Source organism: Podarcis melisellensis, assembly GCF_964234715.1.
Source record: "Podarcis melisellensis genome assembly, chromosome: 6".
Taxonomy (NCBI): Eukaryota; Metazoa; Chordata; class Lepidosauria; order Squamata; family Lacertidae; genus Podarcis; species Podarcis melisellensis.
The window spans coordinates 39,845,328-39,863,831 of NC_138538.1; the positions used below are offsets into that span (position 1 = coordinate 39,845,328).

At 44.1% G+C, this 18,504-nt stretch overlaps 1 long non-coding RNA gene across 1 annotated transcript; it reads right to left on the reverse strand.

The window, feature by feature from the left end:
* Window positions 1-968: 968 nt before the first annotated feature.
* On the reverse strand, window positions 969-7,853 carry LOC309372705. Its single transcript, XR_014169636.1, has 2 exons — window positions 7,413-7,853; window positions 969-2,301 (listed from the first exon to the last, which is right to left on the reverse strand). It is a non-coding gene; the product is annotated as an uncharacterized lncRNA (long non-coding RNA).
* Between the last annotated feature and the right edge of the window lie 10,651 nt (window positions 7,854-18,504).

Sequence of the window (18,504 nt, forward strand, 5' to 3'; positions counted from 1 at the left end):
TATGCCTGCCCTAAATGGCAGCTGTGGGGCAGGGGGCTATGATCCAGAGTGCAGTGAAGAAGTTAATTTACCATTCCTCTACACAATGGTGTTCTAAACATTTGAGTCTGGGGAAAGGCGGGGGTGGGGGGTGGGACCAGTTAGCTAAAGAGTGTTAGAAGTCTAGAAGCAGAGTTGCTGTTCTACTTCCAGCTTAAAACAGAACAGCAATGATTGCGTGCTAGCAAGTTCTCCCAGCTGGAAGCACCCTTAGAGAGATGTATTTCACTGGATTCAAGTTCTTTTATTCTACTCACAGCCTGATTTACATGCCTCTTCATTTTCACTTCTGAAATGCATTGTTTTCTGGATGTCCTATCAATTCTCTCTTCCTTCAGTGGGTGTACACTTGACAGGAAGAAGATTAATTTGAATCCTGATAGGAGCCAGGGATCTTGTGTCTTTCTGCTACTCTCATCTATAGTACCTACGAGAGATGTTGCAATAGGACAGTCCCTAGTGCTGCTTTTCATTTTGTATTAATCTTGAAACTTGTCACTTTAAATTTGATTACATAATTGCTCAGAAAAAGAGAACTTGATTCATCTGCTCCTGTATAGAAGATTAAATGTGCTGTTTATGTAAAGTAATATACAGGTTATGGAAAGAAAGAAAGAAAGAAAGAAAGAAAGAAAGAAAGAAAGAAAGAAAGAAAGAAAGAAAGAAAGAAACTTGTCTTAAATGCTTTAATTCCTCAGGGATGTTTACATGCAAATTTTAAGGGTCTGATTAATAACAGTATTCTTCCCTAGTCTTTCTGAAATAAAATGTGACTCAATGAAGCCTTTACAACTAGAAATGGCGATAACACTGGATTATTACACTGTGATCTGGTTTACCCATAACACTAAGCCATGGTTTGCTTAACTATAAATTGTCCCACAGATGATTAAACAAGTCATGGCTGTTTCATGAGTTTGAACTGTTTTCCAGTTACTCTTGCCTTGTGCCTTTGTAGTGGGGTAAACATTTGAGGGTGATGGTTAGAAAAAAACAAAACCCATGGTGCTAGGAAGTGCTGGGTTCATACATATGATCACTCCACAGTTTAACAAACCAAGATTTATAAGCTAATAACAAACCGTGGCTTAAGATTGTGCTTTGTTAGCAGTAAACAAATTATAATTAAGCCCCTGGGCAGAATTTTCGCATAGCACTCAGCCATGGTTTAACAACAAAAAAAAAATGTTTAGCATTATGTATGAGATAGGCCTGTGATTTTTATGAACTTCTTAACAATTATGTATGGATTTGCACTGTAGCTTTATCTGGATGTGATAATAACTAAGACTTGATACAGGTTTTTCTTATGAAAACAATAAAAAGGACTACGATGTGTGTGGTCACTGTTTGAACATGGTCTATTAATCACTGCACTATCCCACAGATATCTCTGTACCTGAGTTTTGATAAGAGCTGGGGGGGGGATTTTCATCAAAACAAAACCATTCTAAGTAAACAACAGGATAAAACTCCCATTATTTTCCAGTCAGTAAACAGGATCCAAGGCTTCCTCTGTTTGACAAAAAAATTATTTTGATTCATAACCTATATGTGCTAGCTTTTAATGGATCAGGTTTTTTTAATGCATCCCTCAGGCATTTAATGGATCAGCCTTCAACACAGTGCTTGAATAAAATTAGGTTTTGTTATCTCTAAATGTCATTATCCCAAATTTTGCAGAAATACAGCATAATCTAAATAAACCTAAGAGGAAACTTCCACCCCCCCCCCAAAAAAAAACCAAGGAGAGATGAGCATGCTAAGTAGACACTGGTTGCTGATTGTCTCTAGGGAGAGACTAAAACGGGAGGTAGGTGGAAATGTAATGGAGTGTCCTGGAAGAAGGCATGCCTAACTGGAACACTCCATACTTTAACATTTTGTTGCGACTTCTACTTGGCTCAATGTATAAACAAGAAAATTGTTTTTCTTAGGGTCTTGTATTAGTTGCATTCACACTATGAATTCACATTTCCTGCCCTCTAGTTTATTTTCAGCCATTAGGCCATTGATCCTGCAGTGATACAGCAGGTATTTCAGCCGATTTGCTGAGAGGCAGAAAGTTTGTTTGGTGTAAAACAAGCTTTTAACTCCTGTAATAGAGCCAAAGTAACGACAAACCAAAGGGATAAATAATACTTCTATATGCTTGAAAGCGGGGCATGGATGGCAGGTTCTTCTGATAAATGCCACAATGTTTGCTGTGCTCTGTAGCCTTTGGCTGCTCGCGCCCTGGGCAATTAGTGGGAAATCACCATGCTACATTGTCCCATTAAACTTTAATTAGTTTAATGTAAATGCCCAGTGCACTTCCTTCTTTAAAAGTCTCACCACGGCAGAGGATTTCGCGCAGCAGCTAAGAAGGGCAGGAGAGGCAGCATCTTCCCAAAAGGAGTCCTGGAGCATGCGGTTTGTAAATCAAAAATAAGGTTTATTTACAAAACACCAAAAAACAATCCTGGCGACGAACCACACATCTCAGCAAAACACACACCCAAAAGGGAGAAGGGGGAGAACAAACAAACAGGGGGACTATTTATACAGACTCATGTTCCTGGAAGCCTAATGACCTCCAGCTGCTCAGTGATTAGAGCGTTTCTGCTACTCTTTTAACCCTTTGATAGCAACACCCCCTCTCGCTCGTAACACTGAGCTGTACCAACCTTAATACAAATTTAAACCTGAACAGAAACATTTATGAGATTGCGGACTCAAAGCTTTTGTAAAACCGTCTGCGAGATTTTCTTGGCTTGGACAATACTTTAGTTCAATTAAACCTTGTTTTACACTTTGGCATACATTTTGATAACGGATATCCAAGTGTTTTGTGTGCGCCTTGAATTGACCTGATTTAGCTAGTTTAATACAAGGTTGATTGTCTTCCCACACTCTGATAGGTAGGGAACATTCTCCAAACAATTCTTGTACCAGTTGCTTATAAAATTCCAATTCTCTACATATATCTGATAACGCATTGAACTCAGATTCAGTTGAACTTAAAGCTATAAGTGATTGTTTTCTTGATCTCCAGCCAATTAGTGCATTTCCAAATTTTATCGCCATTCCTGACACTGATTTTCTATCTGGTCCAGCATCTGCCCAACTGCTGTCGGCCCAACATTCAAGTTGTGTGCTGCCCTCTGCTGATAGTTTTAAGCGAAAGCTTTTGGTAGTTTGGAGATACCTTAAAACTCTTTTTACTCCTTGCCAAGCATGCATTGATGGTTTTTCAGCTTGTCTACACAGCATGTTGACAGCATATGTTATATTGGGCCGAGTCCACTGTGCAATGTGGAGTAGACTGCCTATCGCTGACTGGTAAACCCCGGGATTACAGAACTCTGCCTTTTGCTCAGTTTGAGCATCCTTTGTGTAACTTAACTCCATTGGGGTTTTAACACCAGCACAGTTGTTCATTTTAAACCTTTCCAGCAACTGCTGGATTTTAGCTTCTTGGCTAAGCCAATAGTTACCATTTTCATCTTGCTGAATTTTAACTCCTAGATAAACAGATACATTGCCTAGTGATTTTATCTGAAACCTTTCTCCAAGCTTTGTGGCAAATTGTTGTGCAAGTTTATCATCCTTTCCACTGTATAATAAATCGTCAACAAATATCAAAACTGCTTCTTGTTCACATCCCGAGCCTTTTAGATAAAGACACGCATCTGCTGCGCTCTTTCTGAACCCCATGCTCTCTAGAGCATCGTTTAAGCAGGAATTCCAATTACGGGCGGACTGTTTCAACCCATAAATGGATTTGTGTAGGCGCCAGACCTGGTTTGGCTTGTCTCCTTCAAAACCTGGTGGTGGTGTCATATAGACTTCCTCCTGTAAGTCTGCATTTAAATAAGCCACATTGACATCAAAATGAAACAGCTTATTTCCCTTCTTAGCTGAAGAGGCTAGAAGCATTCTTAATGACTCCGATCTTGAAGTAGGGGCATAGATTTGAGAATAGTGAACACCTTTGCGCTGCGAAAACCCTTTTGCAACTAGCCGGGCTTTATATTGCAACTCTTCAGTAGTTGTGGGCTTTAAACGATATACCCATCGACAACCTACAGCTTGTTGCCCTTTCGGAAGCTCTGTACTTGTAAACACACCGAGAGACTTCATTGAAGCCATCTCTTTTTCCATTGCTTCCTGCCACTTTACGGCTTCTGAGCTTGGAAGCTGTTGTACTTCCATATAGCTTTCTGGCTCACACTGTGCCATATTTACGTATACACTTGTCACCTTAAACCGCTCTGGCGGCTTGCCCTTCGTCGCACGACTTGACCTGCGCAATTGCTCCTCTTGTGCCCCCTCTGACCGTTGGCTGTCAGAATCTGTCTCGGACTTTATGTCTGGACGCGCCCCTAGGGATAAAGACCTCCGTTTAGATACCTCCCTTGGGCTTGGTGTTGCAGGTGACCTGCTTTGCTTTTGCTGTCTGCTAGGCCTACTGACTGGCGAAGTTGGAGCACTCCTAGATTCTGGCTTTTCTACCTTAGGAGAAGAACCTCGTGCCTGATCAGAATCTGCATCTGAACCATGTGCACCATCCCCTTCTGGCTCATCACTCTCTAGACTTTCTTTCTCAGCATGAATGCCTAAATCATCTCTCAAAATGTCAGGGTTAGCGTGTAAGTGAGTCCATCCGGACTGCTCACAAAAATCAGCGCTCCTACTGAGGACCACTCTTGTAGTATCCCCACCTGGGTCCACAAACCTCCAAGATTTGGCATGTGGTTCGTACCCGCAAAAGATGAGTTTCCTAGCCCTTGGACTTCCCTTTTTCCTTAACGCTTTTGGGATAAGTACATAGGCTTGAGATCCAAACACCCGAAAGTAATTAACTTTGGGCTTCTTCCCATATAAAGCAAAATAAGGCGTAGTATCAATTACCGAATTATATACTCGGTTCAGAATATGAGTAGCCGCCTGCCAGGCTTCCGCCCAGTAACTCTGAGGAAGTTTAGCATCAAACAACATAGAGTTTGCCAACTCTTGCAGAACCCTATTTTTACGTTCGGCCACGCCTCCTTCTTGGGGGGAATAAGGTGTAGACAGACGATGCTTAATTCCCTTTTTCTTAAAGAAATTCTGCAACACAGACCCGGTAAATTCTGACCCTCTGTCTGTCTGAAAAGCAAGTACTCTAGTACCGAATTCAAGTTCTACCGCATGAACCCAATTTTTAACTGTTTCTGCAGTATCTGCTTTTGTTTTGAGAGGAAAAAACCATGTAACCTTTGTTTTGTCATCCGAGAGACACAGTGCATACTTCGAACCTCCCATGCTAGCAACAGGCATTGGGCCACATAGGTCCATATGCACAAGTTGGAATACTTTGTCAGATTTCCTATCTGAACTGGGATAGCTGCATCTATGAACCTTCGCACTTTTGCATGCAGTACAATCCAAATACTTATTACATTTGTTCAATTTGCACCCTTCTGATAATTCAGGTTGCCTTTTAACATACTGAAAATTAATATGCCCTAAACGGCGGTGCCATAAATGAACACAAGAATTATGGGTAGGCGTGTTCACACAACCAGCATGAACCTGTTCAACTTCATCTGGACTTGTCTCAAAATAATATAACCCATTTCTGCATTCCACCTGCAAAAGAGATACGTTATTCTTTGAAATAGTGCAAACCCCATTTTCAAACACAGTTTTAAACCCATTTCTATCAAGTTCTGACACAGACAAAATACACCCCTTCAGTCCCTTTAGCACGTAGGCATCAATTTCTGTTTGCAAACAATTTAAGAACACTGTGCCTACAGTCTCTAAGGAACGTTTAGTTGAATCTGCCATTGTCACAACTTTAGGGGTTTGCAAATGTCTGCAATTCTGCAAACGGACACTAGATGGCGCCACCAGGTGGTGAGATGCACCACTGTCGATCAACCAGCGTAGATTGCTGCCTTGGCCACGCCCTTGCATCAACGCCATTGCTGAAGCCATGTGCTGTGTGCTGTGGGAGTAGCCACGACCTCCTCCTCTTCTTCGACGTCCCCTGGAACTCCTTGTCTGGTAAGGGGAACCACAGCGAAAACAGTGTCTAGCTGCAAAAGCATTTACTGTGTGCTCAAACTCAGCATCAACACTCTTAGGCACAGCATAACTCCCCTTTAAAGACAAACCTCTTTCTCTTTGCCTTTTATCCTGTTCATCCGCAAGCCGAGAAGAAATGTATTCAAGGGTTAATTCAGTTGAAGGCATAGCTTCCAAAGTTAGAGCTAGAGTCTCATAGCTTTTATCAAGAGAAGACAACAATATGTATGACTGCTGCTCCATAGAGAAAGGAATGCCCAGCTGTCTTAGTTGATTAAAGGCAGACACCATTTTGGCAATATGTTCTTTCACACACGCTCCCGGTTGGAGACGTAAATCAAACAAACATCTTGTAGCATGGATCTTGGCCCCCGCAGTGTTTCTGGAATTTAACCGCTGCAGAACCGTCCAGACCTCATGTGTGTTCTTTAACTCAGAAACATAAGGCATTTGCTCTGGTCCCACTGCCAAAACTAGTAGACCTTGGGCTTTCCTGTCGCGTTTCTGTGAAGCTGCTGCTGCTGCTTTGGCTTCTGCAGACGCGTCTGCAGCTGCCTGTAAAGGCGGTGCTTCAGTACAGCTCCACAACTCTTTTGCTTGCAACCAAACCCTTACTCTAGCCTTCCAATCTTGCCAATTTTTCCCATTGAGTCGCGTAAACGGGACAGTAAAACTTTCCTGGGACTCTGCCATCCTCCCTGGGGCTTAGGAACGATACTCACACACCTGTAGACCGTCTCCCAGCTGCTGAGGTGGCTCCTTGAGGAATCAGACGTCTTCCAGCGAGTACAAACTGCGCAGTGCCTCTTTAAAACTTTTCTAGGCACGTTGCAGGACTCAAGCTGCTTTGGAGGCTTTCGTTGTCGGCAACCGCTTCTGTCTTCACTCCAGTCCTTGCATAAATCACTCTGAACTGCTCTCCTTATCTCCTTCTTGACGTACAAACATCCATAACCTGTCCCATTAAACTTTAATTAGTTTAATGTAAATGCCCAGTGCACTTCCTTCTTTAAAAGTCTCACCACGGCAGAGGATTTCGCGCAGCAGCTAAGAAGGGCAGGAGAGGCAGCATCTTCCCAAAAGGAGTCCTGGAGCATGCGGTTTGTAAATCAAAAATAAGGTTTATTTACAAAACACCAAAAAACAATCCTGGTGACGAACCACACATCTCAGCAAAACACACACCCAAAAGGGAGAAGGGGGAGAACAAACAAACAGGGGGACTATTTATACAGACTCATGTTCCTGGAAGCCTAATGACCTCCAGCTGCTCAGTGATTAGAGCGTTTCTGCTACTCTTTTAACCCTTTGATAGCAACATACATTCCCGCACATGGAGGAGGATGGGGGTTCCCATCCATTTACAATCCTGTACTCTTGGCTCCTTTGGCTCGCCCTAAAAATATATTTCTGGCAGGTTTTCTTGATCAGGTTGTGCTCTTTGAAAAGTGAGTAGTACACTTTGAACTGAAAAGGATTTAGGCCTCTCTTTTTAGCACGGGGGTGAGGGGAATTCCTGGAAATGGGGCAAACACCCTCCCCCTCCCCCTTATCTGCTTTGCCTGACAGTGTTTGTCAAATGAATTTCACAGAGAAAGGGAAGAATGAAGGTCAGCAGAGCTTGATTTTTGGCAAGCATGCTCCTGCAACTTTTAACTGTTGGGCCCCATCACACTCTGCTTTTCTAACCAGAGCCAAGGGTGTGATCTTAGCACTTTATCCCAATAAAGACTCGGGAGTTATAATGGAATACCAGTAAATTTAAGGGCATCATGCTCTGGTTAAGATTTGACCTAAACTCTCTAAAAGGGACGCTGGTGGCGCTGTGGGTTAAACCACAGAGCCTAGGACTTGCTGATCAGAAGGTCAGCAGTTTGAATCCCCACAATGGGGTGAGTTCCCATTGCTCGGTCCCTGCTCCTGCCAACCTAGCAGTTCGAAAGCACATTGAAGTGCAAGTAGATAAATAGGTACCGCTTCGGTGGGAAGGTAAACGGTGTTTCCGTGTGCTGCTCTGGTTCGCCAGAAGTGGCTGTACGCCAGCTCCCTCGGCCCATAAAGCAAGATGAGCGCCGCAACCCCAGGGTTGGCCACGACTGGACCTAATGGCCAGGGGTCCCTTTACCTTTTTTAAAACTCTCTAAAGCAGGGGTTGTTAACCCAGACCCAGGGGACTGGATTCCCCCCTCCCTCATTTTTTCTTTACCCTACTCTCAGGCAAGATCCCACTGATCGTGGTAACAACAAAAATAGCGGGCAATTAAAGTAGACACAGGACTGGAGTGGGTAGAAAAAGTTTAAAGCTCTTCACCTAGTGACCTGAAGTCTTGGCCTTATTGTCACAGTGCACTACAGGGCAGCTTATGCCCATGTACTTATGCCACGGCAAATGATAGGGAACACGGGAAGGCTGCCTGGGCCACCTGCCTACTTGCTCTGCTGCCTTGCTCACTCATGCTGCTGGCCAACCTATTTCACTTATTTGTTCTGCCTACCCACTGCTTGCATGCTGCTCCCATGACCACCTATTGGCAGCCATGCAAACTTCAGTGTGATGACTTTCTCTTACAAAAATATTAGATAGGTAGATAGATAGATGAGGGTTTGTGGGTGGGTGTGGTGGTCGCCATCCATATTCTACTCAGAATAAACCCATGGAAAGTGGCAGATGCAAGCTGGTCATGCTCATTCATTTCAGTGGGTCTACTCTGGTTAGAACTAACTGCCTACAACCTGTACAGTGGAACCTCGGGTTGCGAACGTGATCTGTGTGGGAGGCACATTTGCAACCGACAGCGTTTGCAACCCATAGCACCATGTCTGCGCATGCATGAGTCGCGATTCGGTGCTTCTGCACATGCGCAAAGCGCAATTTAGTGCTTCTGTGCATGCCCGGGCGCTGAAACCCGGAAGTAACCCATTCCAGTAGTTCCGGGTTTGGGGCGGTGCCCAATCCGAAATCATGTAACCTTAAGCATCTGTAACCCGATGTACCACTGTAATTGCTTCGCTGTCTCACCTTTGTTTTTTCTGAAAAGAAAACAAGCTCTGTATTTTTTAGCCCTGTGTTGTGTGAAAGGGTTAAAATGTGAGTTTTGTAATTAGACTGACACATGCACTCTGGGGCTGTATGTTATTTTCTTCCTGGTTCCTTGCTGCAGTTGCTGTATCTTCTACGGTGCTGTGGTATAAGAATAACAAGAAAGTTGTCTAATCTCCTGGCTGTATGCCAGGCACATACCACCCCACTGAGCAAGCACACTACAGAAGCACACAGAAAGCACTGCATCACATCTAAGGCAAGGTCAAATCCCACACCTGCCTTTTCAAAAGCAAACAGTCTTGCCAACTTCTATTTTTAAGGCCTAGATTTATTCCGAGCGTGTGACCACAGAGAGTTCGTGTCTGTCATGCCACAAGATGTCAGGAACTGTGTATTTAACGGAGGCGCCTGGCGCCTTCAGAAAGGGGGGAGGAGGTGTGTTATAAGTCCCATCCACTCTTCAAAACACTTCAGCTTCACCCATTCAAGCCCCTTCTATCAATCATGATGGCCAAATAGAACCTCCATGTTCAGAAGCAGCATAACACTGATTATTAGGTGCTGGAGGCTGACAGGAGGGGATGCTGTTGCACAAACAGCCTGCCTGGAAGCGTTTGGTGGACCATTTTTGTTAGCAGGGTACTAGAAGGGCCATGGTAGAACATGTGCTTTGCCTGCACGAGGTCCCAGGTTGAACCCCTGGCATCTGCAGGCAAGGATGGGACACTGAAGCCATATAAGGCCATCACTTTTCTGCAGCCAAGCAAGCCTGGGTCTGGTAGGTGCCCACATGGGAAACTGCCTGGAAGCTCCATTTATTTCCATGAAGGAAGAAAGGGGGTATAAATGTAAGATAATAAATAAAATGTTGAGTATTAGATGGACCAATAGTATCATCTAGATAGCTAAACAGAGACAAATTATTTGGCCAAAGCCAGCTGTGAAGGACCAGGATTTTCAGCCAGTTTGTGTTTGCTTTCTTGGTTGTAAAGCTTGGATAATAAAATTGTTGTTTTTGGTTTCAAGAGCACCCTCTTGCCCAGGAAGGTCAAAATGGCTGTTTAAATTGATAGGACAATTTTGGCTCGGAAGGTTCTGCACAGGAGGGTCAAAAATTCAACCCAGGAACCTGACATTCGGGGGAATTAGAAACTTAGCTAGGGATCTGTTCTTTTTCTAATACTTGAAAAACTGAAGCACTGCAGCATAAAGGAGCCAGGAGAAAACAAAACCAGAAAGGGACCCAGAAGCTGAGCTGATGGGTGTAAATGGATAAGTACTGTATTGGTTTGGATACAAAAACAGAACAGTGTTATATAACTGGATGTATCTCTTCTTGTTTTAATTTGTCCTAATGGGTAATTACTGAACAGTAAAACTAGCTGTTGTTTTTCCTAAAATAATTTTCTCTATTCAACTTGTTGCCTTACTAAAACCTTACAGAAAAACTTTATTTATTTATTGGGGGGGGTAGGACTTGATTTGCAGGTTTGTTCTTCACCTCATATTATACCATACCCTCCAATATTTCTCTGATGAAAATAGGGACATCCCATTCCATAATGATAACTTTATTATTTATACCCCACACATGTTACTGGGTTACCCCAGCCACTCTGAGCGGCTTCCAACATATAAAAGCATAATAAAAAATTAAATGGGGATACTTGGAGGGTCTGTTATACTGTATCACTCTAGCCTATGCTGAGTGTAGGTTGGGCCAGTTAAAAGTCCAGGTAGTTAATGGGTTCTTTAGTAGAGGAAGTCAAATAAAAATAATTTGGTTGTAGCTGCGAAGTTAACAAGGAGGTCTGGCTGGTTTGCTGCCATTCCTGCAGGATATAGTCATGTCATGTCACATGATGTCAGCCTTCCTACCCACATGTATTACACTAACATCCGTGTGGGGGTACTATTTTACCCTGGGAGAAGGACTGCACAGCTCTTCAAAGCTGTCACTTAGCAAAGTGACTTAGCAAAACAAAACCCCAAAGGAGATCCTAATCACTGCAAATTCAGATAGTTCTGTCAACATCCGTTACCCACGATTGCTCAATGGGCCTCCATGTTCTGTTTACCACTGCATATCAGGCACTAGGGATAAATAACATGAAAAGACCATCACCAGTTTTGTGCCTTGTTTGTGAGCTTCTAGAAGCATTTGGATGGCCCAGAGCTCCCCTTCCACCCATACAAGTCGCCCATCAGAAAAGTAAGTCCTCGCTTTCCCCCACTCATTACCAGCTGCCTCTCTTTTTTCCTGATCCCCTGAGACTTCTTTAATCCGTGCAGCCAGATCCTTATTTCCTCACTTCAGAATCAGCTGCCATGACAGGTTTTCCCTTCAGTCTTCTAAAATGCAGGCATCCCAGGCCTAGGGTATCTTGTTATCCTATATCTCTGTCTATGCGAGAACAAAGAACAAAAATGAGCAGCAGTTGCCTAGTTAGGAGGCACCCACAAAAATGTTTGCATGCTAATTGATGGGGACAGGCAGGGGGCAAATCCTGTGAACAATGTTTGTGCTTCTATGCTGCCCTCTCTCTCCCCCCCCCCCCCGTGTGTGTGTATGTGTGTGTGTATACCCTTTTCAAAAACCCCACCACACATCCTACACGTTGATCTCTAAGGATTTGTTTCCGTTTTCTTTCTTTGCCCTTTTTCAAAATGGCAGTGGGTTGGTGTACTGCACAGGTGGCGTTGACAGTCATTTCCTCCAGGCTCTGATAACTTGCTTTCTGAGCTTCACCTGGCTGTTTACCCTTGGTAAACTTCAGACTGCGCAGTAGAATTTTCACTTGCAGCTGCTGAGAGACCTTTTCCAATCCCTTCTCAGTGCTGTTCTTTCTGCTTCTCAACCCTGTGGTACCTGCTGACTTTTCAGGCCTCAGCTGCCCTGCTCAGCTGCCCTTTGCTATTCAACCCCAGCTCTGACAGGCAGCAGCCACCGCTACATCCAAGATGTCCAACATGTTATGTGCTCACAGAGTGAGATTGCTGTTCTTTTAGCTGCAGAGTGCTCAAAAGCAGGCCTCATGGGAGATGCAGTTTTGCTAGTTGGTGGCTCTCAGAAACACTGCCGCGGGAACCTTTTCCCGACTGCACAGCACGGTGTATCTTCAGAGCTGCCGTGCAAAGGAACTCGTGCTCAGTTTCCGGTCCCCCTGGTTTCCCGGGACAGCAGGCGCTGCAGATAGAATGAGCTCAGCGTGATGGGGAAGGGAGTGCCATGCATCAGCCACCCCAATTCCCCTCTTTGTGACTGATTTAGGAACAGCAGCTACCGGCACAAAAGGAAATGGTATGAAGCAGGAAGGAAAATGACCGAATCGAGGGGAGGGGAAATGATGGATTTAATGACCGCTCAGATGGTCAAGCCTGAGACAAAGCAATAGGATGGGCGACAAAGCCGGGGCATTAAGATATGGAGTCCTTTGTGTAATGCTCCATTACTGTGTACAATTCAGTTTGGCGATGTGCTTCAATATAACCAAGGAGGCCTAACTGCTCCGCTTTGAAATGTCCTGAAATATAAGGCAATATACAAGTTAATTAATTAAGGGTAATAAATTGCACCATGTAGTGCAGAATCAGAACAGAGGGCTCAAAATCATAAGCATCTTCCTATCACACAGAAGTTTCTCTTTGCCCTTTCTTTAAGGTTACTACTTTTTTTCTTCCTTTCTGCCTACTGTGTAGCAGCACATGCAAGATCATTTTCTTCCTTCCCAGAATACAAGGGGCCCATGTGCTGAATTTCTCCAGGTCAGGAAAGCTGGATCCTGAGCTGTAAGAGAACTTCTCCCCCTCCTCTGTTAAGATCTCAGATTCCAGGTCTGGGCAGAGCTGAATCCTGACATCGTGCTGCTTCTCTACCATACGTAAAGTCACCTGGTACTGTAATCTAAAAAGGAGGGATGCACCAATTTGTGGGCAAGTGGCAACCAGAGTGGTGTGAACTGCCCCTGCACTTTTTCCCCAGAGCAGAACAAGGATGCCATCTGCCAGAGCACCAGAGTTATTGATGGCCCCTCCATATTCTGGCTAGTGAATGCAATAAGAAGGCTTTCAAATGTTACTGCTGTTTCTGGCAGATTAACATAAAGGTAAAGTAAAGGCACCCCTGCCCGTACGGGCCAGTCTTGACAGACTCTGGGGTTGTGCGCCCATCTCACTTAAGAGGCCAGGGGCCAGCGCTGTCCAGAGACACTTCCGGGTCACGTGGCCAACGTGACATCGCTGCTCTGGCGAGCCAGAGCCGCACACGGAAACGCCGTTTACCTTCCCGCTGGTAAGCGGTCCCTATTTATCTACTTGCACCCGGAGGTGCTTTCGAACTGCTAGGTTGGCAGGCGCTGGGACCGAGCAGCAGGAGCGCACCCCGCCACAGGGATTCGAACCGCCGACCTTTCGATCGGCAAGTCCTAGGCGCTGAGGCTTTAACCCACAGCGCCACCTGCGTCCCTGTGCAGATTAACATAGAGGATGTCAAATCATGAAAAATCTGACCAATTCTGGATACTTATTTCCTTTCCTTCAATGGAACTCCTGCTTCATACAATAGCCTTTTAAATGACAACACTTATTTGTGCAAGAATGTTTGTGTTTCTGATTTAAAAGGTTGCATTTCATCAGGCTGAAGACCTTTTATTAAAGCTCAATGTGTTTTAAAAGCTGAACCTATGCACTCAGAAACAAACATTGTTGAGTTCAAGGAAGCAAAGCATCAGATTTGAGTTAGACAATCATAGTCAACTATGCATGAAATTACTTAATTGGATACCACACTATGTACTGCTGCTATTTGTGGGGTACATATGAGTCAACATTTTCAGACTCTCCTTTGGGATTATGCCTGTGAGGGAGGGGGTATCATGATGAGCTCCTGCACTTAAATGTGTGCGCACCTTGGAGATGTTCAAGGAGGGAAATTATTCCATTAAAGGGAATCAAAACAAAATGGATGAGAAAATGATCTCTTTTCCAGGCTTATGTAACCTGTGGATCAGACAGGTGAGTTTGTTTGTTATAAAGCCTTCTGCTGTCTTCCACCTTCATGTTTTATGAAATCAAAATGAAATTCTCAATGAATAAATATGGATGGTAATGGGGGGGTGGAGTGAGATGACCTAGATTTTTATTTGGCAGGTGGCTGCTTTGACACCAGATCAACAGCTGCTTGCAGAGGAATCTGGCTTAATGACACAGGATATGAGGATACTTTTATCTAAGCTATGTATAAAATCCCAGTAGAGGGGAAAAACTGAGTTCATAATGGTGCATTTTACATTATCTCTTGCATCTTGTGTAGCAGGTGACTAGCATGTGAGATCACCATGGCTGGGCAGCTGTGTGTTTGTAGATTACAGTGTCAGAGGGAACTGTTGTCATTGCCATACTCTGACCTTTCAGATAAGGAAAACACATTCATTCACCCAGTAGTTCCTATATGAAGCTCACAGCATTTGACTGTGTCGGGGGGTTGAGTCAAAGTCCAAGAAGTCATTTGTTTTCCTGTCCAAAAACGCATGCTAGAGAAATTATGGATGTGCTTTGGTAGCAAGAGAAAGCATAACGCAGGGGCTGCCAATGTGACACCAATCACGTGACTATAGTTTCCATCAGCCCTGGCCACTACAGCCAATGGTCAGGGATGTTAAGAGTTGTGGCCCTCTAGATATTACTGGACTACAGATTCTTCACCCTGGCTGATATCTGCCAAGCGAAGTCAATGAAGGTTCATTAAACTCATGTCCCAGTTGGCTACAGATCTTAGACCACATGTCATTAGGCTGTCCAAAATGACAGTAGCCAAGGTGAATAGGGGCAGGAAAAATAGACTCTGGTAGATAGCTGGTGCTTAGGAGGACAAATATACTGTATATATATGATTGGTCTCAAGCTCCTCATAGGCATAAAACTCAGACTGCTAATTTGGGCCATGGCATAACCGTCCACATCATAGTCTTAGCTTGTCATAGAAGAGAGTTCTGCATGCTGGCCCTTTTTAGTAAGCATAAGGGATTTATTCCTCCCACTACAACCAGGGAATAGAAGCCAGAAATCCTGTGTATTCACACAGAAGAGATATAGAACAGGCAGTGAAAATACTATCAGCTTAGACTTGGAAGAGGTATCTAATAGCCCGTGACAGTAGTTTTCTTGACCCAAGGCATGTGGATCCTAACAACCCAGGTAAAAATCTAACAAACATTCTTCAGAAATCCCTGGCAGTCTGTTATCTTATTGTATTGATCCCTGCGTATTTGTCCAACAAAGCTGAACAAATCAATATCCTTCTTGGGGAAGGAAGAAATTCCCCTTCCTTCACAAATTGTGACTGTTTGAGATCTTTCAAATCCAATACAGTACTACTTTTCCAGTTTGCTTTTTGAAAAATAAATATATAAAAGCTATGGAAAATCTTTTGCATTATTGAACTTTTGAATCTTTTCTACCTGGAATTATTAGGAATGTTTCTTCCCCTGGAAGAAAAGTGTTGATGCAGTTCTGACTTTCCTTTCAAACCCAGAGATTTGAATATGTCAACATTTATCTTCATTGCTTCCTCACAAGCCTGAATCCTTGGCCTCTGTTAAGCTTGTCAATCAGCTTTAACCCTGGTGTTCTCCTCCCTCTCCTGAACCATGACGTAAGATCAGTAACTTAATCGGGGGTTAGCTTTCTAATGTTCTATTATTTCAATTGCATATGCACTGGTACCTCGGGTTAAGAACTTAATTCGTTCTGGAGGTCCGTTCTTAACCTGAAACTGTTCTTAACCTGAGGTACCACTTTAGCTAATGGGGCTTCCAGCTGCCACTGCAGCCGCCGCACAATTTCTGTTCTCATCCTGAAGCAAAGTTCTTAACCCGAGGTACTATTTCTGGGTTAGCGGAGTCTGTAACCAGAAGCATCTGTAATTTGAAGCGTCTTTAACCCGAGGTACCACTGTAGGGTAGTATTCAACTCCTAGGGGGGATTCATCAACAGAAGCCCTTAGTAATGACTTCCACTTGCACAATGGAGCTTTCCCTTCTCTCCTACCCCCATGTCACTTCCCTGCCAAGAGGGGGGAATCCTTCCATCTGACAAACCAAAATCCTTGCCCCGATAGAAAAATCAACTTAGAGCAACATTGAATTTCCCTCGTCGTGTTTTTGTTTATTTGCAAAACCTGGATTGTTGGGAGTAAATGAGTGCAGCTGTGGCGATTTATTGAGTAAAGCAGTCATGGGGGACCGTGTGGCTCCCCAGATGTTGCAGGACTACAATTCCCAACATCCCAGAGCACTGGCCATGCTGGCTGGAGCTGATGAGAACTGGGGTCCAACAGTCTCTGAAGGGCTATAGGTTTACCAATCCAAGCCTAAGAAAACAGGCCACCAGTTCCCTTTCCGTCTTAGGCAAGCTGCCATAATGGCTCATAGAAAATGGTGCCTGGCTCCGGATCAATCTCAGACTCTTGGTGCCTCGTGGGCCCCAGATCTAGGAAGGCGCAAAAAAGGCTCATGGGAATACAGGCACAAATGGAGACCCAGCTGATGAAATGTCAAGACGAAAAGTTAAGCAGATATGCAAAGCAAGTATGTGTGAAGAGACAGTAAGGTCTTTGTGAATGTGGCCTTTGGGGACCACTCCTGGCTTGACAGCTCCTCTGGTGTGGAGAAAGAGGTTATTGGAAGAAGGGGATAATTCTGAGGAAGAGAGAAACAATACCCTATTCCTTGGGGGACAAACAGGATATGCCTGTGAGGGTGTGGGCTCAATTGATAATGAGAAATACAGGGGTGGGTTTGTTACGGGTGTATAGACTGCCTAGTGGTTTGCCTGCCTGGTGTGAAAGCAGCAGATGTCACACTTATCTAGATCTGGGTAGGTTGACAGATAATGCTAGGGAGGAACTGGTGGCTACCAATGACATGGAGAACTGCAGAAGTGTGGTCCTAAAAGCAAAATTTAGATTGCAGAAAGCTGAAAGGCAGGATCTCCAAGACAACTGTCACTGAAATGCTACCTGTATCATATGTAGGGCTAATTAGATAGGCAGAGCTGATTCATGGATGGAATGGTGATGTCAGAAGGAAGGGTTTCAATTTGGATGTCACTGGGGGATGCTTTGGGACACGCTAGGCTTGTAATTTCCTGATTAAGGGAATCAGCCCTGAGTGCTCACTAGAAGGACAGATCCCGAAGCTGAGGCACCAATACTTTGGCCACCTCTTAAGAAGAGAAGACTCCCTGGAAAAGACCCTGATGTTGAGAAAGATGGAGGGCACAAGGAGAAGGGGATGACAGAGGACGAGATGGTTGGATAGTGTTCTCGAAGCTACCAGCATAAGTTTGACCAAGCTGCGGGAGGCATTGGAAGACAGGAGAGCCTGGCGTGCTCTGGTGCATGGGGTCACGAAGAGTTGGACACAACTAAACGACTAAACAACAACAACAACAAGGCCTGTACAAAAAAGATTGAACTAAATGGAACCAGAGTGATGGAGCTTAACATCGAAAAGCTGGCAAAGCAGCATTAAACTTAACCCTCAGAGAAAGCGGGCACATTTCTAATGATCAAAATGGATAGAGCTAGCCCATAGGCATATAGCTGGTCATGAAACCTAAGCAAAGAGGCCAAAGGGCTATAGACAGAAAGATGTTTATATGCTAATGCTTAGTAGCCTCCAAGCCAAGATGGGGATAGAGTGCTTGGTTTGAAGAATGCTATAGACACAATGGAAAAGTGATGTGGAATGGCAAGAACCAGTGGGATAGTAGTGCCAGTGTTGCACTGTGCATCAGATAGGGCAAAGGTGAATTTAAGTTTCTAAAAGTGTCAAGAAAGGGTGGGGAAAATTAGAGGATGTACCATTTGTAACCTGATTTGAAGCATGCTCACTTTGACATAAATTCCAACACTCAATGGGACTTCATAGCAAATGCAAGTTTTATATAATCAACAAAATTTATACATTGCTTAATTGTAAAAAGTGTCTAATCCACTTACAACAATATAAAATAAAACATTAAAATCAAATTAAAAAGCTAAACACGTTTTTCCCTCTGTCAATTAAAATCAACACTAGCTAAAAATAAAACACATGTAATTTCTATGCTTGGATGTTGTCATTGTTGTTTAGTCGTTTAGTCGCGTCCAACTCTTCGTGACCCCATGGACCAGAGCATGCCAGGCATTCCTGTCTTCCACTGCCTCCCACAGTTTGGTCAAACGCATAATGGTAGCTTCAAGAACACTGTCCAACCATCTTGTCCGCTGTTGTCCCCTTCTCCTTGCGCCCTCAGTCTTTCCAAACATTAGGGTCTTTTCCAGGGAGTCTTCTCTTCTCATGAGGTGGCCAAAGTACTGGAGCCTC